Consider the following 27175-nt stretch of genomic DNA (forward strand, 5'->3'; position numbering starts at 1 on the left):
TAACTCTATAAATACTCATCTTTTCTAATAAATTACCCCTATCTTATCTGGTAAGAAAAGTAATATTAAACGATATTTTTTCAATTTTTACTATTATTTTTCACCTTAATCATGTTTGCTAATAAATTGCACCTAACTCATCTGATATGAAAAAGTAATATTAAACCATATTTTCAATTTCACCTAACTCATCTCATATTAAAAGTAATATTAAATAATATAATAGTATTGTTTTCAAATCTAACGGTGAGCTTTTCTTTTGGTAAAGAATGGTAATATGAAAGTTCATAAAGATGATATTTTCCGAGCCAACTCTATGCATATCATTCCTTGCTAGAATGAGGTGTCCTTGGCTTCCTCGTGTGTAACTAAGTAATACTAAATTACAATTGGTAAGGGTGGTAATCCAACCAACTTTGTGTATATGAATTATTAATTATTAGTCAAGTACAATGGGTTCTAAAGTAAACCTAACTCCATATCAATTATTCGTAAAGTGCAATGCCTTATAGAATACATCTTCATTTTGAGAAAACAAATAATACTAAAATTCATAATGTTCACATTTTCCAACCATACCAATTTTTGAATGTAAGTTTTTATCAAAGTGAGAATAAATATATATACATCACTGTGATTTAATGGTGGGTAAGCGTAGAGATTTGGTTCCCACAAGTTTTTATTCGAAAATTAATCTAAACATAATTTCAATTGGAAAAAAAAAAAAATTAAAAAAAAAAACAGATAAAATTAAATTTTACATCATCGAGGGGTTTCCAATCATATCTATCTTCCATAATATGCTAGATTGAAAAAGATAGCTAGCTTGGAAAATATAATATAATAAAAGTTTGCTATACATGGAAAACATAAAAATGAATTGAAAAAATGAATTAGATTGGAAAATATCATATAAGCAATATTGCCGAGGAAACTAGAACTAAATTTTAATTCAAAGATGATTTTTTATATAAAGAAAGAGGGGCATAGTCTAACTGATAAATGAAATGATTTATTTTTGAGTATTTTTTTTTACTAAGTTTATCCAAAATCTAGTAGAGACGAAATTTTGTGATTAGTTTTTCTATTAGTTTTGTCCAAAATCAGGTAGAGGTTTTTAAAAATAATAAGTTTATATATTCCTTATTAAAAATTGTAATGCCCAAAGTGTGAGGGAGATAAAATCCACTCCTCCCTACCACCTGAACTAAACTAGGTCCACACACACACATATAACTAGGCCCACTTAACACACACACACACACATATATATATATATTGAATATACATTGTGGGAATTTAAAAGAAAGTCTAACTTTTGATGGTCATTATATTGATCATTAGGAATTTTGTTAACTAATCCTTCAGGATAAATTGTAACATTAGTATATTAGAATTGATAGTTTGGGTAGTTTTTCGTTTTACAGTTAAGAAAACCACCAGCAATTGTGATCTGATAACTGTCTCTATTTGTATAAATACTTGATTTTTGCATTTAATAAGATAACATTATTCATTGTGGAGTTCATCGGGCCTGTAACAGTGGTATCAGAGCAGGGTGAGGTTTATAAGTCGGAGTATTGATCCATTGTACCTAGTTTGAACTCCATTGACGTGCAAGGTGGATGAGTTGCAGAGTCGTTGATCACACAATCAATTGTTGCGAGGATTGGCTGACGACCAACTATATGTCAGGCGGTTTTTTTGAAGCGGTTTACAGAGTCGTCTAGGGTCTACAGAGTCACTACAAGTGGTTTTTGAAACCTATCTGCGTGCCCCCATATTCCATCACAAAAGTTGATCACACAACATACTGTTTTGCTAAAATATTGCTATGAGACCACTCACCCCGTTAACCATCAACAAGTTTGTGCCATTGTAAACAGTAGATTCGACAGACCTCGCCATTGATTTAATTGGTACGTGCAATTTTTGGTTTGTCATCCCCACCATTGATGAACTTTTGAATGTTTGATTTGATCCGGTAAATTATTAAGTAAGACGACATATGCATCATTAAATTTTTTAAAGAAACTCTATGATTCACATTCAGAATTGGAGATTATTTAGTTGTTATTGAGGTTATAGAAGCCACAGGTGTTAAAGTAGATTTACAATTAATTGTTTTCATCAAGGCCCTACACCCTACATAGTCTCACTACTTGGAATCTCTCCAAGCTAGTGGAGAATTAAAGGAAATCAAATTTGATAAATTAGTGAATAAAATCGCAGAAAGAGAAAAGAATTTTGGGAAGAAAGAGTGTAACACAGAAACCTTGTGCCATGCACAAAAAGAACATAAATAAAAAAAATGAGTGTGCGGAGGTGGCAAGAATCCCAGAGGCCGAGGTAGAACGAATTTTAAAGGCAAGGGGGTTAACAATAACAATAATTAGGGAGATATACATCAAAATGACCAAAGAGAGAAATATTCAGTCTAAATCAAATATTAGATGTTATAGATGTGGCAAAATTGGTCATAATTCAGTTAATTGCGGAGTTCCTTGGGAGAAGATTAATAATGAAAAGAAAGAGCCAATTAATGACAAGACAAAGCAATTATCTTCTGACAAAAAGAAAGTGAATGAATCTGCACATTATATAGTTGTTCACTACAATTTTAATATTGATAATATTTTTAATACTGCATTTCCTTCATGAGAGGACAATTAGATTTTCGATTCAGGTGCAACTTGTCATATGGCATTTTAGAAATATTTATTTGAAAGTTTCAATGATAATGTTGATGGTGTTGTTTATTTTATTAGTAAGTCTGAAATTAAACCATCAGGAATTGGATCAATGAGATTAAAAATTCCACATTTAGGAGATTATATATTGAAGAATGTTCTTTATATTCCTTAATTTGAGAGGAACTTAATGTCACTCATTCATTCATATCAGACAACAAACACATTCAATTCATTTGAGAGGAACTTAATGTCACTCATTCATTCATATCAGACAACAAAGACATTCCATTCATATTTTTGATGGCATAATTGAAGTTCATAAAAAAAAAAAAAAGAGTCATAATTCAGTGATTATGACTGGTGTTGAAAATCACTGACTGGTGTTGAAAAATGTACACTGTTCAAATAGTAATTCATCTATTACAAAATCTGTTACAGATTCAATTCTATTAATGCAACGAGATAATATTGAAATTTTAAGGACTGATAATGGAGATGAATATACTCCCCTCACCTCACATGAAAAGTACAACTTATGCTGATTACGTAATACAAATCATTATTTCCAACTTTCACTCAAAGAAGAATTCTCATATACTCTGTTTCAACAACAAACCAAACGCATGCGATTGCAGATGCAGATGAACATGCGCAATGTGCACGCTAGCAAGAAATGATAAATCTAAAATACATATTATCTTATCAGCACTAATATTTTATTGTAAAGGAAGCAATAAATGTTAATCAGCACTGGCCGAAACCGAAACCAATGAGAGAGTTGGCGGAATCGAAGGAGACCCGAATGCCCTGCTGCTGAATATTCCCAATGATGGACACACCAGAGCCTATCGGCGCAAAGGCAAAGCAAAATGTCCCCATCGTGTTCACCGGTATCAGATAATTTTTGGCCGGAAGAATGAGGGTTGCCCCGTTGGAAAAATGGAAGCCCAGCTGGGGAACACTCACGAATTGTAGGCCCGACAGGTCGTAGCAGGTGTCGAAGACGGAGAACCCATCGGCTCTGGGGAGTTGTCGCGTGCCCGCGACGAAGGCGTCCCGCAGGGCATTGTAGAGGGGTGTCTGGAGGCGTGTGATGACAGTGCCTGAGTCAATGATGACACCCCCACGGCCCGACGTTTCGTCGATGTGGAAGACCTCCGGCGGGATTGATTCGATCAGAGCGCCGCCAACGCTAATGGCGGAGAGGGAGAGATAGTAGTAGGAGGGTAGAAAGGGATTGGTCTTCAGCGGCGTCAAGATCGCCTCGATGGGAACGGATTCCGGCCCGAATTCGAGCGTGCCGAAGGATTCCGACTTGCGGTCGACGAGGCAGTAGGAGAAGGCGCGGCCCGTCTGTGTGCCTAGCTGCGTGGGGAATGAAAGTGACCCCGCCCCGAGGCCGAGTAACCCAGCGGCCCCGACAAACAGGCCGACGTTGTCGTGGCCGCAGCCAATGGCAACGTTGAGGACAGACGTGGAACCGAACGTTAGAGTCTCGGTGGCAAAGCTCCCGACGGACGACGAACCGTCGCCGTAAGTTACCTTGTACGGGCAGCTCCCACCGTTACAGCCGTACGCACCGAGCTGATTGCAGACGGCGGAGTCGCAGCCGACGGTGGAGAAAGAGGCGGAGGAGGAAGGGTTGAAGATGGGGTCCGACTGAGAGTAGCACTCTTGACACGGTTGGCACTGAATCCAGACCACGTCGCTGCCCGTGTCGAGCACCATGTATTGCTCCCTTGTCGGCGTCCCAACACCTATACGCGTGAAGTACTCGCCACTCCCTTGTTCCATTCCCGACACGACCTCCCCGCCGAACTCTGCAGTGACCTCCGCCACATTTTCGTAGCTCCCCGCCGGATCCTTTTTCAATCTCAGTATCCTCTCTATGCGCTGCTCCAGCCCCCGGACCCTTGCCGCTTCCCGCCTCAGCTTTTCCTCCAGCCGGCGCTCGAAGGACGCCGTTGCGTTGGCGGCGTTGTTGACCAAAAGAGTATCCCTGTGCACCACTGGCACGCTCCAGGCCGTCCGTCTCGGCTTCGTTTCTCTTTTATACTCAACCCCGCCGGCCGCAGTCTCCGTCTCCCTTAGCGAAGCTGTAACATCCAGAGCGTGATAGCCCGGCCGTTCGGGGGCAGAAAACGGTCTCGAGAACGCAGATTGGCCCAACAGAAGCAGCAGCCCAACCGCCAACAAAAACCAAAACGGAAAGAGAGGGACAGGGAGTCGGAGGGACTCCATCGCCTTGTCGTTCTCGTCAGTTGGGCGTGGATTAGAATAAGAAGCTCAGAAAGGGCGTGGGGGAGTGTATCCAAGGTAAGGAAAGAGATATGTTGGAGTGATGCTGAATACACTCACAAGAGACGGATGGATTTATGGCATTGAGCAAGAAAAACGACACATTGCGACAAACCCAAAAAGCAATTCTGCCACTTGTTACTGTGTTGCAGTGGTCCTTCCACTTTCTCGTCCTCCCATATTATTACTCTCCTGCCCTTCCAATACAGTTTGGAGGAGAGGAGATTCACAAGAATGGCCTTCTCAGTTCTTTACATTTGGTGTTACTCGGTTTTTTTTTTCTTTCATGCACCTGTCATTTAGATGACCTGTCCACATCACACCCATTAATTTAATTGACCTACATATGCCATGTTTTTGCGTACTTCATTTCGTTGTTACGCACGCGAGCTGGCATGGTACGTCAAACCACCTCCTTTTTTGGACTACTCTTTAAATTACTACATCCAAACCCTAATTCTATCTTCAATAGGGAATATTTGAAGAATAGTTCTTCTAAATTACATGCCAAAACTTCTAGAAGTCCTTTTATTAAATGTTGGTATATTATTATCCTCCCTATTAAATGTTGATAATTTATTTTTATTTTTTTTAATTTAATTTTTTTATATAGTTATAAATAAAAATATAGATTTTTTTGGGTATCTAATTGATTTAAGTAAAGTTTTTCAGTAGAAATTATATAAGAGAAATTTTTGGCTAAGGCATTTCGATCCAAAAGTGTGGTTCATCATTAGAACCAGATAAAGAGGCAGACCATGGCAAAGGCTTAAGTTTATCTATTTAAGCCTTTGCTATGGTGTGCCTCTTCATCTATGTGTTTCGATCCAACAAGTGTGGTTCATCATCAAGATCAGATGAAGAGAGAGACCATGGCAAAGGCTTAAATTTCTCTCTGTCTCTTAATCTCATCCTACTAATGAACCACACTTGTTGGTTCGAAACACGTTGACCAAAAATTTCTCTTATGTGATTTCTACCAAAAGACTTTGCTTAATTCATTATGGATCACAGAAGCTTAAAGTATCTAATTGATGTTATATTTGGTATCTAATCTACATCAATAGAAGTAATTTTAGCTATTAACTACTTTGCATCTCTAAATCCATATTTACTTTTTCGCATTTAACTAATGTAATTTGCTAATAGACATATAGACATCAATTCATACTACACATAAAAATACATTGATACATAACAAAACACATTGATACATCTCACATTATTAAAATTTAAAAAACATAAAAATCAACTAATTATAATTTTAATTTAAATAATTATTAATTTAAATAATTATTATTTATTTTTTCAAGTGAGATCATCATCTCTAGTACCAAGGGCTAGAGTGAGAATCAATATAGGAAGATTCATAGGCACTTATCCATTACATCAATATTTCTCATCCTCATGTTATTAGCTAGGCATTGAACACAAACTTTATAACCAACCACAAAAGATAACCCAATTAACAAATAATAATAATAATAATAATAAATGAGTTAAACATATATATAAATAATTAATTCTATATTAAAGATATATGGGTTAAAATTATAGCAATTATAAAATTATGTAATTTTTGGGTTAAATGTATATATATATTTAACTTATATATTAATTATTTTTATAATTGATAATAATAACCATTTAAAATAGAATTATAATTTAATTGTTTTTGATGTTGAATTTTTGTTTTTGTTTTTTTAAATTTTGGTAATGTGAGTATTTGATTCTTTATAGATTATTTAATTTATATAGCTATGCTAGGTATATCATTGACATCAAATGCAACAATAATATTTTAATAACTATACAAATATATAAAATACATTTCACAAATTTCAAAATCACCACCTTTTTTGGCCTCTTCATCTATTAAAGTTGATACAATGATTTTATTTCTGCCTCTGCTTTACTCCGTTTGATCTCTCCCTACGTGATCATGGCCGTCCTTTCTTGTTGGCATCTTGCTGGTTAAAATAATGTTGAATATAACCACCCAAAATGTAAGATGCATCTTTATCGAAAGAAAAGTGGCTTTTCAAGCTTACCTTTTTCAGAACATTAATAACGATGCAGATGTACATACAAATAACTACTTTATATTTTTAAAATACACGCAATCATGCAGATCACAGAGAGCAACTCAATTTCATAGTAATTTTATTGTTATCATTTTAATTTAATTTAATTATAATTATAATTTTATAATATTATAATAAATTATTAATATAATATTAGTTTTTTATAATCATGCTTTTATGGTGTTATTGAACATAAAATTAATAATAATGATAATGTATTGGTTATATAAAATTGTAGTAAAAAAAATTAAGATTTTTATATTGTTTTTAAAATTTTAATAATTTGTATTTTATTAAAAAAGACATGTGAATTTGTCGATGTTTTATATTTTATATTTTTTTTATTATCGTTAATTAATAGTTTTGTATATTTATTAATAATCAATAAGAATAAAGGAATGATAATGTTTTCTATTTTTTTTAATGAATTTAATAGATATATAATTAATGATAATGATGATAATCGGTTGGTTATATAAATTTAAGATTTTTATATTATTTTTTAAAATTTTAAGCCTTAAGAGTGGATTATATGATCTATCACGAGATGTAGGAAGTTCTATAGCGGAGAACTCGATGCAAGCAAACTAGGGTTTGGTGACTTGTAGTATGCTGACAAACCTGAAGGCATTCCCTGAATACGCTTGACCTGCATCTGACAGAGGCAATGCGATGCAAGCCCTGGACAGGGGGGAGAGAGATCCCCTCCTACTGTAGCGTCACTGTTGGCGAATCATGTGGGAAACCCTGCCACCAGTCCAATCCCCCTGAAGTTGTCAACCCTAACAATGGTCCTATCCTTGGAGCTCGATGGTAGGCAAGAAGCTGTGGGCAATGTTTGCCTTGTGCAACAGAGAAACCCCGTTTCATAATCCCATTGAACAAACTGGAAAAATATTGTAGTTCCATGAAGGATCATGCGATGATATGCAAATTCATCAGCATATGGCTGACATAGAAGGATCTGATAAATTAGATACAACATAAATGGAAGCCAAAAGGTCATATAGAACTCAAACTGGGAGCCAGAGGATTCTTTACGGTAATCTTCTTGAACCTGCAAGATAAGGAAAGGGTTTTTGAGAATGGCCCATACTTTTTCCATAATACAGGGCTCTTCATGCAATACTGGGAGGAATGCTATAACCCAGACAATGAGAAATTTCTGGCAGCCCCTATTTGGGTCTACCTCTTCGGCCTCCCAATAGATTTCTGGGATCCGGAAATATTGGAAGGCATTGGTAACTCAATAGGCAGATTTGTGAAAATAACAGAATCCACACGCAGGAGAAGATACACCTCTTATGCTCAAATCTGTGTCTATATGAATATCTCAGAGCCCATCCTCGACTCAGTGGAACTGGAGTACCAGGAAGAGATTTGGAAACAAACACTGGATTACGAGCACATCTCATTTCATTATCGTCAGTGTCATGAGTGTGGCCACCTATACAAAGCATGCCCGTTGAACTAGGCTAGCCTAGTAGATCTAAAAGAGGATCAGGAAAAGAACCCCCCACAAGAAACAAATGAGGGGTTCAAAGAGGTCATGCACAAAAGGAAGAACACGAGGACACAATAGAACTCAGGATCTAACAACCAAAAAAAAAGGGTAAACAATAATAAATATGAGGTGTTGCAAGAGGAAGGGGAAACCTCAAAAGAGACTGAACCAACAGAGAATCAGGACAGGGACAAGGGAAACAATCCTGCCAAATCAACGATGACCCCAAAGAGGAAAGCCCAAATAGATTTGACAAAGAAAGAAGAGTCGAAACCATTCGATCTCACTACAATGGAAGTCGATGCTGCCAGGGAAGAGTTGAGCATGAAGGAAGTCGTTTTAAAAAGAATTCTGAATGAATGGAGGCATCTAGATGAAAGATTCATCCCAGAGGACCAAAAGAAATTGTATAAAGAAACATTCCAGCAATACATGGCTAATCAAAGGCAGAGGTAGGGAGATCGGGCAGAACAACTACACATGCAACAACACAACTCACAAGAACAACAAATTCGAAGCAAAGGAGGGAAGAAAACAGGACAACGAAACCTGAAAGAGGCAATTCAAATAATGGGAGAGATGTTGGTTAGTACAGGAAGGGTAATACGACTCTCATCGGTATTCCAACAACTCCACAAAGTTACCCAATGATATTTATCTCATGGAATGTGAGGGTCCTCAACAGCCGAGGCAAACAGAGATACTTACAAGACAAATTGAAAAAGGAGAAGCCACAGATTGTGCTTCTCCAGGAAACTAAGGTACGAAGGGGAGAAAATAGAGGAAATCCTTAGAAAAATTAAACCTAGATACGATGCAGTAGCAATCGATGCAAAAGGAAGTGCGGGAGGAATTGCAATATTGTGGAATCTCGCAGAGGTAATGTTAGATTATTGGATGGGAATACCACACATTTTGACTGGTCGATTTCACAACATTGGAACCAGGGAATGGATTCTCATCTCAGTGGTATACGACTCTCACACTCCTGGAGAGAAGGAAAGCTTCCTTCAGAGTATCAGGAAATTGAGTCAAATGCATACAGAAAAATTATGGTTGATAGGAGGGGAGTTTAATCTGATAATTTCACTAGCAGAGAAAAAAGGAGGGATAAGGAGAGAAGAACCATACATGGTACAGTTCAGTGACATGCAAGCAGATCTACAACTGGTCGACATTCCAATCATTAATGGAACACATACCTGGAATAATTGAAAGGGAGGAGCCCATAAGGTAGCATCAAGGTTGGATCGATTTCTGGCAACTGAAGACTTGATAAGTAGGGATGTTTACTACGAAGCTTCGATTCTACCATGCACAGGCTCTGATCACTGGCCTATTCAGTTGGAAGTAGAACTGAAACAGGTAGCAACAAAGATGACCCTTTCAGTTTGAAGCCTTTTGGCTGCACGATCCATCCTTCCTTGACAAAGTAAAAGACTAGCGGAACTTGAGTATTGAAAATGGGAGAAATGTAATGCATACATGCCAACTACGCATAAAAGAGATCAAGGACAAGATTAAGAAATGGAATAAAGAGGAATTTTGCAACATCCAACACGATTAGGAACATCTCCAGATAAGGATGCAACAAGTCCAATAACAAATGATAACAAACGACTGATCAAGCTCCTTAGCGGAGGAAGAATGCAGACTTCTGACCAGGATTGAGGAAAGAAGGAAACAAGAAGAGATTTTATGGAAGCAAAAGTCTAGAGTCTAATGGCTCTAGGAGGGAGAAAGAAACACTCGCTTCTTCCATAAATCCATGATACATCATAGCCAATATAATCGAATATTCTCACTACTAGACCCTGGGGGAAACCGATTGGTACAAAATGAAGATATGGAAAATCTGTTGGTGAACCACTTCCAAAATATCATGTCAAAACCGCTGCCTGACAGATCAAAAGCTATTGACCAGATAACCATGCATATACCTCAACTGGTCAACAGGGATCAAAACTTGGCCCTCATGAGAGCTGTCACTTTGGAAGAGGTGGAGGAGGTGGTCAACGGACTGGAAAAAACAAAGCATTGGGACTAGATAGATTTACCGTTGAATTCTTTCGAGTAGCCTGGCCCATTTTAGGTAAAAACATACTGGAGGTAGTTGAAGAATCCAGAAGGACGAGAAAGTTACATCCAGCCCTAAATTCTACTTTCATAGCTTTAATTCCTAAGTCTAATCACTTAGAAGAGCCTTAGGGGTTCAAGCCTATAGCCTTGTGTAATGTCATATATAAAATCCTCTCAACCATTATGGTAAATCGGGTCAAACCAATCCTCCCGACACTAATCTCCCAATAAAATACTGGCTTTGTTAAAGGCTACCAAATCCTAGATGGCATAGTGACAACCCAAGAAGCCATCCAATCCCTCAAGAGCCTCAAATCTAAAGGTATGATGAATAAGTTGGACCTGTCTATAGCATACGACCGCCTGAGTTGGACCTACGTTCTGAGTATCTTGAAAGCCTTTGGTTCTGATCCCTGCTGGATACATTGGATTTCGTCTTTATATCGACCCGTGTGTTCTCCATCCTTCTCAATGGAGCCCCCGCCGAGATATTTAATGCCTTAGACAAGGTGGCCTGATCTCCTTGTTCTTGTTCATATTAGCAGCAGAAGGCCTGAGGCGATATGTCAAAGTGAAGGTCCAAGAGGGACAATTTAAAGGACTTCGAATGTGGGGGAATGACCTACCATTAACTCATCAACAGTTTGTTGATGACATTGTCATGTTTTTCCAAGCCACCCTCAAAGAAGCAATATCTCTCATGGTTATCCTTCAAGATTTCATGAACGCTTTAGGAACTCAAATCAATAAAGACAAGTCTGATATCTTTTTCTTTAACACAAATGTTCAATCTCAAGCCTTCCTAAAAATAATAATGGGCTTTCGAATAGGTACCCTTCCATCAAAATATTTGGGTATCCCCATCAGTATCAATCCCCTCAGAGTGTCAAACTGGAAGGCTCTCCTTGACCGAATTCAAGGTCGTCTTCCAAACTAGACCTTTCGAACCTTTAACATGGCAAGTAGAGTCATCCCCTTAAAGGCGGTGCTGCAATCAATCCCCATTTACCATCTTCCAGGTCTAGCAGCACACAAAACAATACGTAATGACATAAAAAATATCTTTAGAAAATTCCTATGGCAAAGGCCCCAAAAAGTCAAGAAATGGGCTCTCCTCTCTGGGAACTAGTTAACTAATCCCAGACTAGCAGGAGGTTTGGCCCTTAGGGACCCTTATATTCTAAATTGGGTTTTGGGAGCAAAGCTTTGGTGGAGATGGATTCAGGGAGGAAATGAATTATGGAAATTAATTTTGGAAAGGAAATACAGAATGCTGATGATGACAGAAGGGAGATTGAGAACTCAGGAGAATACAAGGGGATCGACCATATGGAACTTGGCAGTAGAAAACAAAGATCTGATAAGGAACCATAGCTTCTGGGAGATTGGGAGGGGGGGGGGAATAAGGCAAGGTTCTAGAAAGATGCTTGGAAGCAGAGGGAAAAACTCTTTAGTCGACATGACCCAGCATAGATATTCCTATACAGGAATCAACCAGCAAACCAAACTCTGAATAAATTCTCGGAAGTGGATGCTAAATCAACATGGAGAGAGTGGAAAAGGAGACAACACTGACCTGCAACACCAGACTCTCCCCAATGGGAAGAATATGACAAAGAGGCCAATTCCCTCATTAATGATCTTCGAAGGAACAAACATCATCATATAGGGATATAGGACTAAAGGCATGTTTACAATACAGGAGGGCTACCACCTGAAAGAAGAACACCAACAACATCAATGTTCACCCATCTGGGGAAGAATATGGAAGGGACAGTTATGGCCGAAGGTAGCTTTTTCCTCTGGGTGGTTCTCCATGGTCGAGCTCTCACATGGGACTAACTACATAAATGAGGGGTTTAGGGACCTTCATCTTGTTGCATGTGCGAGGCCCAAATGGAAACAATGGAGCACCTCTTGAACTCATGCACCTTTAGTAACCAGCTATGGCAGAATCACAAAATCCTCTTTGGCCACTCAGATGAAGACTCATCAAACACAAAGGCAACAATAGAAAATTGGAGAAAGAAAATCTATAAGAGCCCTATCCTCAACTGAGCCTGGAATATCTCTATAGGATTTCTCCTTTGGGTGGTGTGAAAAGAAAGGAACCAGAGGGTATTCAAGGATGAAAAAAAGACAGTTGTGGAAGTATGGAATATTATCAACCAAAACATACGTGAAACCATTGTGGCGGAGAAATGGTATCCAGCAGACTTGGAAGCAATGCTCTAGGAGGACCAAATCTTAGCAATGCTCAATTTGACCCCACAAATGCTAATGCCAAAATATTGGAAACTAACCCCCCCCCACTCAATCCCTTTCATACTTCACATGCCCTCCTGAGGAATTCATAAAATTGAACTTTGACGGAGTAGCTAAAGGAAATGCTGGTGCGGCTAGATTTGGAGGTATATTCAGAGATCAACATGGTCGAGAAATCTGGTTATTTGCAATGGATTGTGGAATCGCAAGCAACAATGAGGTAGAATTCAATGCACTCAAACAACTATTAGAAATCACAAGAAGAGAAAGATTTCAAAAAGTGGTGGTGGAAGGATATTCTACCTTGGTGATAGATATTGTGGAAAATATTTAGCGTGATACTCACTGGGAAAAAATTAGCAAGACCTGGAAAACAACAAGGTTAGTCCAGGAAATAGGGGTTCTCATTAAAGAGATATCATACCTTATCCCGACACATGTATGCCTTTCGGGGAATGTTGCATTTGACTTCCTGGAAAATTGGGGCTGCAGTAATCTGGGAAATAACCTGGACATCCCCAGGAATGAGACAAACGAGGTAAAAGTGATGAAAAATGTGAGGGAGATTCTAGAAAAGGACAGGGTAGGAAGACAGGGCCCCTGATCAGGGTGTGATGGGAAAGGATATCCAACGATGGATCGTGGACATGTGTGAGGGACAAGTGGCTAGGGCTAGTGGGTGGGTCACCCAAGGACCCCACATGCACGCGACAGGAGGTATCGAGAGAGAAAGACAACAAGTGTTGATCGCCTCGGGAAAACAAAAGGGAAGGTCGAAAATTAAACAAGGAAGAAAGGTGGTGAGGGAAGAAAACACATGCAAGAAAGGTTAGAGGTGGACACTGATAACAGGAGATGAGACTAGAAGCTAGGGGGAGGACCTTACCGGTGGGAGGAGGGATTGCCACCACCACCGGGAAAACACCATCAACACCTTTGAAGGAAACTAGTATGTAATTCAGGCTTGCCTTAGTCTTGATATGGAGTCAATGCTGCAAGAATGGAGGCTGGTCTGGCAACGAATGGTGGTGGTTTCGAATGTTTCAGAAGAAATTTGGTTCAATTCTCTGTTGTTGATGTCTGGTATTTTAATTTCTGCAATGTATGGTAGCCTGTTGGGGAAAAAGGGGATCCATGGAGGGTTAGGGGTGGCTCTTGGCTCTTGGGTCATGAAATTTTCTTCCACCCTCGTTAACACTAGAAGTCTGGGACAAAGAAGGGGTTGAGGCTCCTATGAGGGCTTGCAGTCACTTGGAAATTCTCGGAGCCACAGAGGAATGAGAGGGGGGTATAGGATTCACAATGCTTGCATGTTTATCCAGTCTGGCTTAGTCTGGTTCTTGGGTGACTTTCAGACCCAGTGGGGTAGGAATGGGGTGTTGGGGCACTGAATAGTTGGCAAGCTTGACCAACCGGTCATAGCTTGGTTTCCTGTCAATCCTTTGGAGCATAGGGGCAATAACTGGGAATTGGGGGATTTGAACCCCGATGAGGCTGGTAATTATGCCATAGCGAGTTTAATCCAGTGGAACTGGAGACATGGTAGGGTAGAGGGCTGAATGACTGACTGGGGGGAGGTCCTAGGTATGTTCTTCACCATTCTCTTAGCCAATTTAGTTAAAGTCAGGTTGCAGGGTAGTTTCAATGACCAAAAGGGTTGGAGGGAGGAACTGGAGGTTCCAGACCTCATTGGGAATTAAATATCACTTAGAACTACGTCAACCACTTGCATCATTTTTCCTGAATGCCCTAAACCCTAATTGTCTATCAACTTGGTTGTCATTGCACCTAAGCCAGGAACCCAATGGGCCGACTGCTCCAAGGGGGGAATTAAGAGGCTGAGGGATGAATACCACTTACATCTGGGCATAGTAAGGTTGAAGGAAATACATGAAGGGTCTCGGGGGAATTCGGGCCATATCCCTCAAACCCGAACTCGAGACTCTGCAATGGTGCTTCGCATGTAATGGATGGAGGCCAACATGGGCATATGGTTTGGTTATAATGTTTTTGATTATGCTACTCTTACATGTTTATTTAATTTTCCTCCCCTTCTGACTCTGATGCTCCTGTTCTGGGAAAAGGAAAGAAATTGCAAGTGGTGATGGCAGGAAGAAACTCCAAGTTAAAGGAAAATGGTGAAGGCGGAAGCGGGGCCGGGAAGAAGAGGGGGTCGACGTGCTTGTAAACAGACAAACAACAAAAATAAAAACAATGGCGACCTTAACCATCAAGACCCAGCATAAGAGGGGCACGAAAACTGGAGAGGAAAACATGCTGAACCTCATGCATGCTTACCATGGAGGAACTTCAGTATAGGTTAAGGCCATTATTTCAACATGGGAGGCAGAGCTAAACGCTAAGGCAGCGATAGAGAAACTTCCAACGGAGGAATGGGATCCCTTGCTCATAGATCCGGGACACACTCGAGTCTGACAAACGCTATTTAGACAGATAGTCTAGCTTTACTGGGTGATGAAGAACTTGCTAGCTAGGGCCATGAAAAAAAATAAGAACCTGGAGGAACCACCACAAAGACGACAGGAGGGGCCAAGCTTAGAGGATATTCAAAGGGAGATTCAGGTTGTGCATGTGCAACAATATCATCAAAATGTCCAATTTGGCCGAATGGAGAAACAAATTCAAACCCTGCTGCAAAATGAAGTGCCTGGGTCGAGTGTTAAGGACCCGACACCCATTGAATCATCAAATGAATGAAAGTAGATTAGATAGAATTAATGTTTTTTGTTACTATAATGATATGGTCGGATAGCATTTACTTTGATAGTAGAATTATTAAACAGATAGTATATACAATAGCATATTTAGCATGGATGGATATTCTCAAACTATTGAAATTTTGGACGACATATGATGCTAATCGGTGGCCAACATGCCTGGTTTCCCTCGAACAGGCTGAGGCCACCAAACATGTATTTTGTTACCTGCCTATATATGATTAATAAAAAAAGAAGATACTGCCAAGCTTACACGATTTTTTTTAATAGTTTATATTTCACTTAAAAAAATAACATTAAACATATAATTTGTCACTATTTTATATTCTCTCTTTTTATTATTATTATGGTTAATTAATAATTTTTTTATACTTATCAATAAATAATAAAAAAAAAATATAATATTTTCTAATTTTATGATAATGAATATGTCAATGTTTTATATTATTTTTTCCCTGTGAATTTTATATAGAAAAAATGATAACACTTTTTAACTTAATTATATAATTAAGAATGTGTTTTATAAAATTATTTAAAATATTATTGGTAAGGAGTGTTAATTTTCATCAATATATATGAAAAATAATTTCTATACTTCCTATTTTATAATAATTAATAGAAATAGTTTGTATACTTTCTAATTTTATTATAATTGCTATTGCCTTCTTTTTTTTAACATGATTATCATTAATTAATTAATATTCTTTTTTTACATTTATTAATAATTAATTAATATTTTTCTTTATATTTATTCATAAATAATAAAATAAAAATATTTATATCTACTAATTTTATAATAATGAATGATAATGATTAAAAATGATCATTTTTTTTAAAATCTAAAATATCATTTATATAAATAAAATGAGTGGAAAAGATAATAGTCATGATTTATCATTACACAAACAACATTCACTTGAAAGTTATGATTTTTCACCATTAATATCTATATACACCAACAAAAAATTATATTAAACTTATATTTTTCAACCATAAAAAAAATCAAAATTCTTAAAAATCAATTTTTTAATTAATTAATTTATATATATATAAATAATTTTATTTTTATTATTTAAAAATATTTTAATTTTATTTAAAATAATAATTTATTAATATAAAATAATTTATTTTTTTATTTATAAAAATTTCTATTGTCATAAATATTTATACTTCAACCATACTAATAATTTTTTCCTAGTATTTAACATAATGTAATGGCTTAACATTTTATTTAGTATAAAAGTTTAACGAGTAACCGCTAAATTTATGTTCAAATGACTGAACATAGAAAGTTGGATTGAAAATCAACCTATGAAATATCACACAATTGCAATGTGAGTATAAATGGTGGACGTTTTGAATAAAAATTGAAAGTGGTGGTCATGCATAGCATATTTTTAAATAATAAATATTTATCTGTATAGAACAATTTATTTTGATTTTTTTTAGCATTTAAGATTTTAATAAAATTAAATATTTATTTAATTAAATTAAAGTTTACATTTTAATTTTTCAAAGATTTTAATTTTTTATATCAATTACATTTAACTAATATATTAAGCATCTAAATAATTACATTAATAATTATTAAATATATATGATAGAAATTTTATCTCAGAGCCATGTTTACATATGATTAAATAACATTTACTATTGTAATTTATTATTTATGATTATTAAAAATTATATAATAACACTCATTTGTTATATTAATATAATATAATATAATACTATATTATATCAATTATATTAATATGTTGAATTGAGGCTTCTGTGATCCATATCAAGTTTATGAGAAATTCTTCGGCGTAAATCACATGATATTACATTTGTCGATGCGTTTTGAACCAACCAGTGTGGTTCATCGTCAAGACAAGTTGAAGAATCAGATCTAGGTTGCATGTTAAATAGTCAGAGCAGAACCTCCAACGGCTATATTTGACCAAGCAAATATAGCCGTTGGAGGTTCTGCTTTGACTATTTAACATGCAACCTAGATCTGATTCTTCAACTCCTGACGATGAACCACACTAGTTGGTTCGAAACACCTCGACAAATGTAATATCATGTGATTTATGCCGAAAAATTTCTCATAAAATTATATTAATAATTTTATTTCAAGTTATACCATAATATAATAAAAATATTTTATTTTATTTTTCACTCTTATTTTATGATGAATGATTAATATATTAATATAATTATCAATATTTTAAATATACAAATATAATTAGAGTATATTTATAATATCAATTATATAAGATAAATATAATATAAATATAAATACAATACAAATACACTATAATTATATAACTATAATAATTATAGACTGAAATATATATATATATATATATATATACCCATTATTACAAATTCTATATATTAAGTCTTAATATTATAAACCTATTATTAGAAACTCTAATATTAAACCCAATATTATAAACTCAATGTTATAAGTCATATTAAATCTTAATATTATAAATCATATAAACATTTAGTGAGGTTAACCAAATTCAACAATGGTTGACTATAGAGGCGTTGATTGACCATTATGACCATGGTTGATGATGATTGATCATCATTGAACATGGTTGATCATGGTTAATCTTGGTCAATGATGGTCAACATTGGTTGACCATGGTTGATGATTGATTGATCATCATTGAACATGGTTGATCATGGTTAATCCTGGTCAACGATGGTCGACATTGGTTGACCATGGTTGATGGTGGTTGACCATATTCAACAATGGTTCATCACGGTTCATCAAATTCAACCAAAGAGACCTTGATCATTGTTGACAAAATTCAACCATAGTTAACCATAGTTGACCATGTTTTACCATGATCAATCATAATATTATAAACCCTAATATTAAACCAAATATTATGAACCCTATATTATACACCCCAATATTATAAACCCTGATATTATAAATGATAATATTAAAATTAATATTATAAACCCTAATATTAAACCTAATATTATAAACCCTTATCATAAACTATGTTAAACTATAATATTACATATCATAGAGACATTGACCATGATTTACCATATTCAACCATGGTTGACCACACAGGAATTGATTGGCCATTATAACCATAGTTGATGATGGTTGACCGTGGTTGGCCATTGTTGAACATGGTTAATGATGGTTGATATTGATTTGATTGACCATGGTTGACCATATTCAACCATGTTTGACCATATGAAACCATTGTTTATCACGATTGACCATGGTTGGCCAAATTCAATGAAAGACAATGATCATGGTTGATCATGATTGGCAAAAAACAACCATGATTGATCATGGTATAATAATATTATACCTTATAATGATAGCATATGATTATTATTAATAATATAAACACCATTATGTTAGGGTGTATGATATATATATATATATATATATATATATATATATATATATATATTAAAATGAAATATATTATAAAAATAATAAATTGACATATATATTAATATTAATATTAATATATATTTATTAGTATATAGCCCATGGGACATTGGTTTGTGTGATGCCCCCATTTATGTGTAAATATTTATTTTACTGCATTTTCTTGGACAACTGAATATTGGTTAACTTGGTTTTATATAAATAGCAATTATGTTTCTATTGAATAAGTGGACTACTGGAATTGTGACAATAATTAATTAATTTAACTTAAAGTAAAATTGAGTTATCAAAGGATAACAATTGTTCTCACATAGTTAGGATGGGTGGTTACCACAGACCTAACTACTTCCAAAAGGGAGATTTATTCCAGGAATCAAGAGGCTAGGGGGATCTGAGATTCTGGAAAAAGAAAACAAGAGAACTCGAAAAGAAAGGAATGGAGAGACTAAAGACTGTGCTATAACGACAGATAGTGCAAGCAAGGTTATGTCTGGTGAAGGCCAGATAGCACTACAAATTCAACAAAGGAAATTCTTGAAGAGATTACCCTGAAGAGGGTAGCTCGGGGGGAGACTTAGTAGGATACGCTGGTCTCGAGGTTGGGAGGCAAATAAAACAGGCAGAAGGCTTAAACCATTAATCTAGAAGTTGAGACAGATAAGTACTTTTGCAAAACTTATTTTTAAAATACAGTAAGTGATTATAGTAGACACGTGATGTTTATATTGAAGTAGTAACAGTACTAATACGAGTAATACTATCTAAGCATAATGCAGTTAGAAATTATACAAGAATTATCAAGTCGTTCTTTACTACTTAAAGGAAAACCAAAACAGAAAGAACTGTAGAATAAATTCATCAACAAGACAAATTTTTCGAAAGTAAGAAGTAAATGAGTATTTATCATTCTAGCCAACAAGTATAAGGAATTGTAGGTATATATTCTTTCTTACACAGAGAAATTCTGGACCTACATTCATAGGAGAATTAACAAGAATATAGACATTATATATGTATTCACTCAGAACTTAAAAAAAACGATAATAGTAGGAGAAAATATAGATTTCAGACAATTGTATATACATTTACACGGAGCCTCAGATAACGCTAATCAGAATTACCGAATCCAAGCAACTGGTGTAACCCCAGAAAGACACCGGAGGCTCGAATACAAATTCACGATAAATAAACTAAGGAATGCTATAACAAGAATTGCCAAAAAGAAAATATACCAAACTATAAACAACTGTAGGGTCTGCTAAATACTCAGACAACATAGAACAAAGGAAATATAAAAATCACACAATTTCTTTTATATGCAAGAGAATAAGTAGTGGAATCCTACTGAAAACATATATAATGCTCCAGATACCCTCCTCTGAGTGCAGAGATGCCTCGTGGCTCAATAAGTAAGAAAAAGAACTCATATATAAAGAAACAAAAGAATGACTTAATATAATCGCATTCTTGGCAAATAAGTTGCAATTCATAACCAGAACCAAGAATCTGAAACGAGGATTACTCCTCTAAATTTGGCCCGGTCCCTCTAAGTTATTACATCAAAACCCTCGGCCTTAGGCTAGAAAATATTTAAAAAAATACATTACAGGGATAGTATTCCATCCAGTTAACTATTATCCCTAGCCTAGTTCTGCAAAAAAAAAGCATACCCTGTAGTGGGCGCCAAGAAACTGGTAGACATAGTCGCATTTCGGTATGACTCCGAGGACCCACACCATAGCCAACCAGGGTTGCCACAGTCAAGGTAGAAACAATATTAGCATGCGATGACAAAGCAAGAGAAAAGTAGTTAAACTCAGAAATTATATAACTTTAATACCTAAAACAAATTAGTGCTTACCTAGAGATTATATCCATGCTGGTAACCCTTACCGAAAACCAAAGACTGTGTCTCAGCACACATAGTGTTATACCACTGATAAAAACCAACTTCGATGGCAACCAGAAGCGGGCAGCTCGATCAAGGGCTAACAATGGCAAGGTAAAGAAATAGGCAAAGAACCATAACAGAGAAAGACAAAAGTGATTAATTTGAGGACCCGACGGACTATCACCCGCGGCTCGAAAAACTTGGGAGATCACCTTGAGACATTCAATGTACCAAAATCTAACACCACGACCGTCGGATTTGGGAGAGGCATCTGCACCGTAGAACCGGCTCATATTCCCACGCAAGGATTCCAGCTGGAGGCTCCTCGGCAGCCGAACCATAACCCTAGGCATATGACAGCCAAGGTATTAATGCAAGGTTGTAAGGAGGAGGTATGGCCATAAATGCCATAGCTCTTAAACATTTATGGAAGGTTAATAAAATGACAGATTATATGTTGTATAAATGAATCATACCAATAAACGTTAAAGTTGCCAGCCAGATTATGGAACTGTTGAGGGCCCCGAAATCGGGTCAACAACAAGGGGGATACCCACCCGGTCTGGAACCTGGTTGGCGGCTCCTTGCCCGTTTGGTGTAGAGGGTCCGACTGGGGGTAATGGGACCAACTTCCCAATCTAAAGGTTATGTGTGTGTGTGTGTAGATTTTGATTATGCTGATTCTGAAAGTATTTTAGAGCTAACTCAAATCTAACTAGTAAACAAACTCTATCTTATTATAATCTAATGAAAACAACACATCTAATCTACGCTAACCCGGGATATGTCTCTTATATTATGCGATCTAAAAAGATTTCGAACAATAACTGGTAATAAAGATCATTCAGCTATCATAAGAATATGAACCATTTAAGATAAACCATTCTGCATAAGAAGTTAGGCAAAACAGTTGTGAACAACATATCGCATAATAAGTCATTCATATGTCAAGCACAAACAAATGATTCCACCGTACAGAAGTGCCAAATGGTAACCCAAACATCCATACATTAACATATAAACAACTAAAACTGCATATCACTTTAAGAATATAAGCAGAAATTCGTCAAGAGATAAAAGTACCATTTATGACTGATTTTCACTCACAAACTTCAAGCAATAACGATTTATCTCTACTTGCTTCTAACATCTACTAAGAGTACAGAAGTGCAACATCAGTAGCAGACATTAAAATGCAAACATAAGTAAATCTCGATCCTTCCATTCATCAAAACCTCCTCTGAGGGTGCAGAAGTGCATGTTCCGAGGACAAGTTTTTGACAAATTTCTGGACCCTTCTCTAAATGCATGAGAAAGGTTAAAATACTACTTCCTAATTCTAATAATAGTATCATTACAAAATTTCAGGATACGGTTTTCAAATGACCGTCCTTTTTCTAATCTAGTTAAAAGGAAAAAATAACTTTCTAAATGAAATCATTTCTGAACTTGGTCTTTGAAGTTGCAAGTGTCCAGCATAGGCTTGAGAAGAGTCGTCTGGCTGATTTCTGCGCTGAGCTGGGCTGCGAAAACGGCATCTATGAGATCTGGCACTACCTTCTCGGCTGCGTTTGTAATGCACTTCATAGTCATCCATTGGCTGTGCGGTTTAACCAAGTACGTCCAGTAGCTTTCCCAATTCAGCCTAGCCAATGCTTGGATTGCTTTCCCTTTTGCCTGCGCTTTCTGCCTCCATTCTGTTTCCAGTTGCAACTTGTTTGGTAGGTACCCCGGGGTGGTTTCTGTAATTAAATTGGCCCTGTGTAAATTCTCATTTACACAGTCGATAAGAATGCTTGCCTGTGTCGCCGCTGTCTCTGCTGCTTGCTCCGCCTGTGTGATTTGTTCGTCCCATTTATTAAAGAGCAGCTCCTTATGATTTTCATTAATCTTGGGTGCCCCTGCTCTTTTCCCTTCCTCGTCATCTTGCCAAGTCAGATATTCTGTCACCCTCTTGTCATTCTGATCATAGTCGCTCCGCAATTCCACCACCTGACTGGTGATTTTGTCGCTCAGCTCACAAAAGTGCCTCCACTGTGATATTTTACGTCCCAACTCTTCCTGTTGCTGCAGTAGTTGCTCGTTCAAGCCGATGGACTCTGAAATAAACTCTGCCAGTTTAGGCTCATCTTTATGCATTTCTTGCACCGTCTGCAGTTGTTTTTCTTTTTCTTCAAGACTTTTCTGATAGCCTATCTGCATCTGTTGAAAGTCTTCCTGTAGCTTTTCTAGCTTTCTGGAAGCTTCAGTGTTCGCGTTGGCTTGTTGCAACTGTTGTTGTAGCAGTTGTATATGATTTTCTTGTTCCTTTAAAAGTTGCTGAACTTCAGAGGCCTTGTCAATAGTTGCAGAGGCATATGCTCCTGCAATCTGAGACAGCTTCGTGAGATTTTCGGTCGGATTATTATTTGGGTCTTTCCACAAGACGTCCAAATGTTCAACATTTTGAGATAGTGTATCCTCAAGCTTTCTCTTCTTTCTCTGTCTCCTTACAACTGCTTTGTGTTGGGGACTATAGAATACATCCAGTGGGGGAATTTCTTCTACGTTAAGTAGAAGTTCTGAGGCTGGAGCGATAGGAAGGTGTTCAGCTTCTGTGGCGCTACTGACCATGGTCGAAACGACTTCTTGCACCACCTGTGTATTGTTCACAGGTGTTTTCAGGACTTGCCCTTCAATATTGATCAATTCATTGAAGGTTTCCCACTCTTTATCTAGCTCTGTCGTGACAAGTGGTGCTTCGATGACAGGAGGGGGGACATCTCTTGGTGGTGAGGCAATAACTTGCTGCTGAGACATCGCGCTCGACTGAGCTGTGTCTTTGGTTGTTTCTTCGTTTTTTCTTTGTTCGTGACCAGACTCTTTAGGATGCTCAGATACTTCTTGGGCGGCGTTGGACTTAGATCTGGAAGTGCTGGAGTTTTCACTGAGGCTGATGCTCGGAGTCGGTTCTCTAGTAGGTATTCGCAGCTTCTCTAGTGGAATACTAGCCAACCTTCTTTCTCTGTATAACGTGAATTTATGGAGGTCATCTGAAGACAACCTCGACTGAGCTTCGTGCAAAATTTCTTTGAGCGAGCTCTTATTCTGAAAGAGATCATCAAACAGATCTTTCTTTCCAGAGAACACTCTTATCTTGACGTTCGTTGTGAATTCTTGGGCCACATTATTTGGGTCGAATGGCCTCGCTGGGAACTTAAATAATTGAAGACACGTCACATTCTCCACCTCGCCAAAAGCATGTCCTACATCGAACAAAGAGAAGGCCCCACAAGTGACGGGAAATTGAGGCCAAATGGCCTTCTTCTTGTCCTTTAGGTCCTTGGTCAAGCCGCCTTCAGAACAGGTTTGATAAGCGATTTCCCGGGCCAAAAGTTTATCAGGGATATATATGGGTAGGACATGCGGAGGTACAGTGCTTCCAAAAACTCTAATGTAAGTAAACCATTCTTCCCCAAACCATCTTGCGACGTGGATGATGTCAATTTGGGCCTCGGGGGAGCACCTTTGGGGGTCCTTATCATATATCATTCTATATAGGGGCAAAATAACCCCATGGCAAATCTGGTAAAAATGAGGGGCAAACTGGGAATCCCATAAGATCTTATGATAAACATGGATGGGCAATGGGTCTTGGGTAGTCCATTTCCATCCCATAGTAGGAAAATTAGATACAAGACAAACATAATCCATAATATAGGCAGACAGATAAAAAGGAGGATAGACCCTTTGAGAAAAGGATCTCTTAGACCGGTAATTGACAACGGCCGTGTATAGAGTATCAGAAAGGATTTTGGCCCAATCTAGGATTTCGGCGTTAGTGGCAGCATCAATTAATGGCAGCCATTCAGATGAAAACTTGTTGATATCGGGCATACCAAATAACCTACAGAGCATGGCTGCAGCAAAACAATATGGAGAGGTAAGGGAACCAGTGCTGTACATACCGTTTTTATCCTTTTTTAGCGGCTCGTCTCGTCTAGTCCATTCTTTAGTGGTGTCTGATAGATCTGGATTCTCTACCGCGAATTTCTTAACAAATTTTGCATTATATGTCGCTTGCGGTTCAGGAAGATGATACATAAGCTTCAGATCTTGGGCAGCAAACGATCCCACGAGCCCATGTCCATGAACTTTGAATTGTCTGCCCTTTAATTCTGCATCATCCAATATCCACTTGATCATATCTGTGTATGGTAGAATTTTGGGTCTTGCCGCTATTCTGTGAAGGAATGAACATGTTAGGTCCTCCAAGTACGCCTCAGAAGAGCGTGGTGCGCCTGCGACAATAGTCACCTTCATTATTCTAGGTTTTTCTTCCTCTAGCAGCCTGTACATGCCTTCCCATGTTGATATCCCTGCGTCTTTGTTGCAGGCTGTGTCTGTGTACAGGGGCGCCATCTCCTTGGTCTTCTCCCTCACTTCAGAGCTTTGAGCTCTATTTTTCTTTCCCATTTCTCTTTGCGTTTCTGTCTGCGACGTCTTAGCGTTTTGTTCCTGCAAATTACGAGTGAAATGGAAATGACTGATCCAGAAAGGTGATGGGAGAGTTTTAAATGCAAGAGATAAAACAAATATGCCACCTTACGTGAAGTAAATCTCTACCAAGGCATGCGTCTTTAATCCATTTAATAATTGACAACTAATTCATTTACTATCATTAAAATCACATGATTTCGGGTCAGATTATAGCAAGTGGTTTTTCTTTGAATGGCGCGCCCGAAGGATTCGTACTAAGGTGATTTATGATTTGCTGACGTACCCTCGCATGTCGTGCAATCGCAAATCGCACCGTCGCAAATCGCATGGATGTGGCATCGCAGCGATCGCAATATCGCAGATCGCTGGAATTTGATGTTCACCATATCTTGCCTGGCTCATTTCTGCGATATGCGATCTAGCGATCGGCGTTATCGCAGATCGGTGAATCTTTAAGTTTTTCTTTATGAGCGTTACCAATTTGCGATGCGATGTCATTATTAACACGAGGATCTTGCGCATAAAAAGGGAAATGAAGGTGTTTCCTATCCTTTTGCAACGCGACCTTAAAGGTTTTCTCTTTTAACATAGACTTAGGCCTTAAAATATCCAAGAGGCTTTTTCCAAGCGTATGATTGTGACTTCAAAAAGAAACTCTTGCTTTCTCTAAAAATTAACTAAGGGTCCCCATTCATTCAGTATCATGGTTGATACTTAATTGAATAAGGGGGGGTGTTGCTGGCTACAACAATTGGCGATTCACTTGGGAGAACCAGTTATCTCTGCTTTTACATTTATGCTTTCAAACTTCCTGAGAAAAATGTCTTAAAGAAAAACTTGAACTTTATTATAAAAAAGATAAATCAAATAATACTTTAAACTATCAATGATGTTTCGTGTCAACCTGTTTCTATTTCAATTACTTGCGTCTTCAGCTTGTCTTTGCATTTAAACCAATCATTACTTGGTCTTGTAAAACATAAAATAAAGTCTTCTCTATGTATTAGCTCTTTTTTTTTTAAATATGCTCCTTTGTCGCAGGTAGAGCCTCTGCTGCCAGCAGACGTCCATAGCCTCGACAGGGTTACCTATTACCCAGCAATGATCCTTTATCCTGCTTAAGGTTATTTACAACTTTTTCAGAGAAAAATCCTTTTTTGACACTTTTTTTTTTAATTCTCTAAAGAACAATGTCTTGGTTTGGTGGCCAAATTATGACACAGTCATTCACTTGATTTACACTTTTGCTGAACAAGCTGGCTCGTGATGAGACCCCTTGCCTTTTGATTGCAACAATCTTGAGTCATTGCCCTGTTTTGGTAGACAGTTTTGGCAAAGTCAACAAGTTATAATATTTGTGATCATGATAAGCCGACTCGTGATGAGACCTCTCATTCTTTGAGATATAGTGTCTTTTTAGATTATTCCTCTGAATGCTACGTTTTCCTTTAGCAGGGAGGAAGTCAAATTTTCTTTCCTTAAGAAAGTATTGGACGACAATGATAGGGTTGTTTTTGGTAATGGCTGCTTTCACAGAGAATTTTTATTTTAATATTGATACCTTTCATTGTGCTGACCTAAAAACAAATTTTCCTCTGAGATAGCTTTCTTTAAAGTTTTTGCAGTTGAAACTATCATCATATCTGGGTTAAAGTTCTATTGATAATAAAGATCAAATTCCTAAAAGATTTGTTGTTCATAGAAGCAGAAGTTTCAAAAAATTTCA

General features: G+C 37.2%; 1 pseudogene; it reads right to left on the reverse strand.

Moving 5' to 3' along the window:
* Window positions 1–3232: 3232 nt before the first annotated feature.
* On the reverse strand, window positions 3233–5158 carry LOC149207904 (protein ASPARTIC PROTEASE IN GUARD CELL 2 pseudogene; annotated as a pseudogene).
* Window positions 5159–27175: the final 22017 nt, after the last annotated feature.

The sequence above is a fragment of the Pinus tabuliformis genome, chromosome 1_2 (assembly GCF_031772625.1).
Source record: "Pinus tabuliformis cultivar Carrire ecotype Pingquan chromosome 1_2, CPIR1, whole genome shotgun sequence".
Lineage (NCBI taxonomy): Eukaryota > Viridiplantae > Streptophyta > Pinopsida > Pinales > Pinaceae > Pinus > Pinus tabuliformis.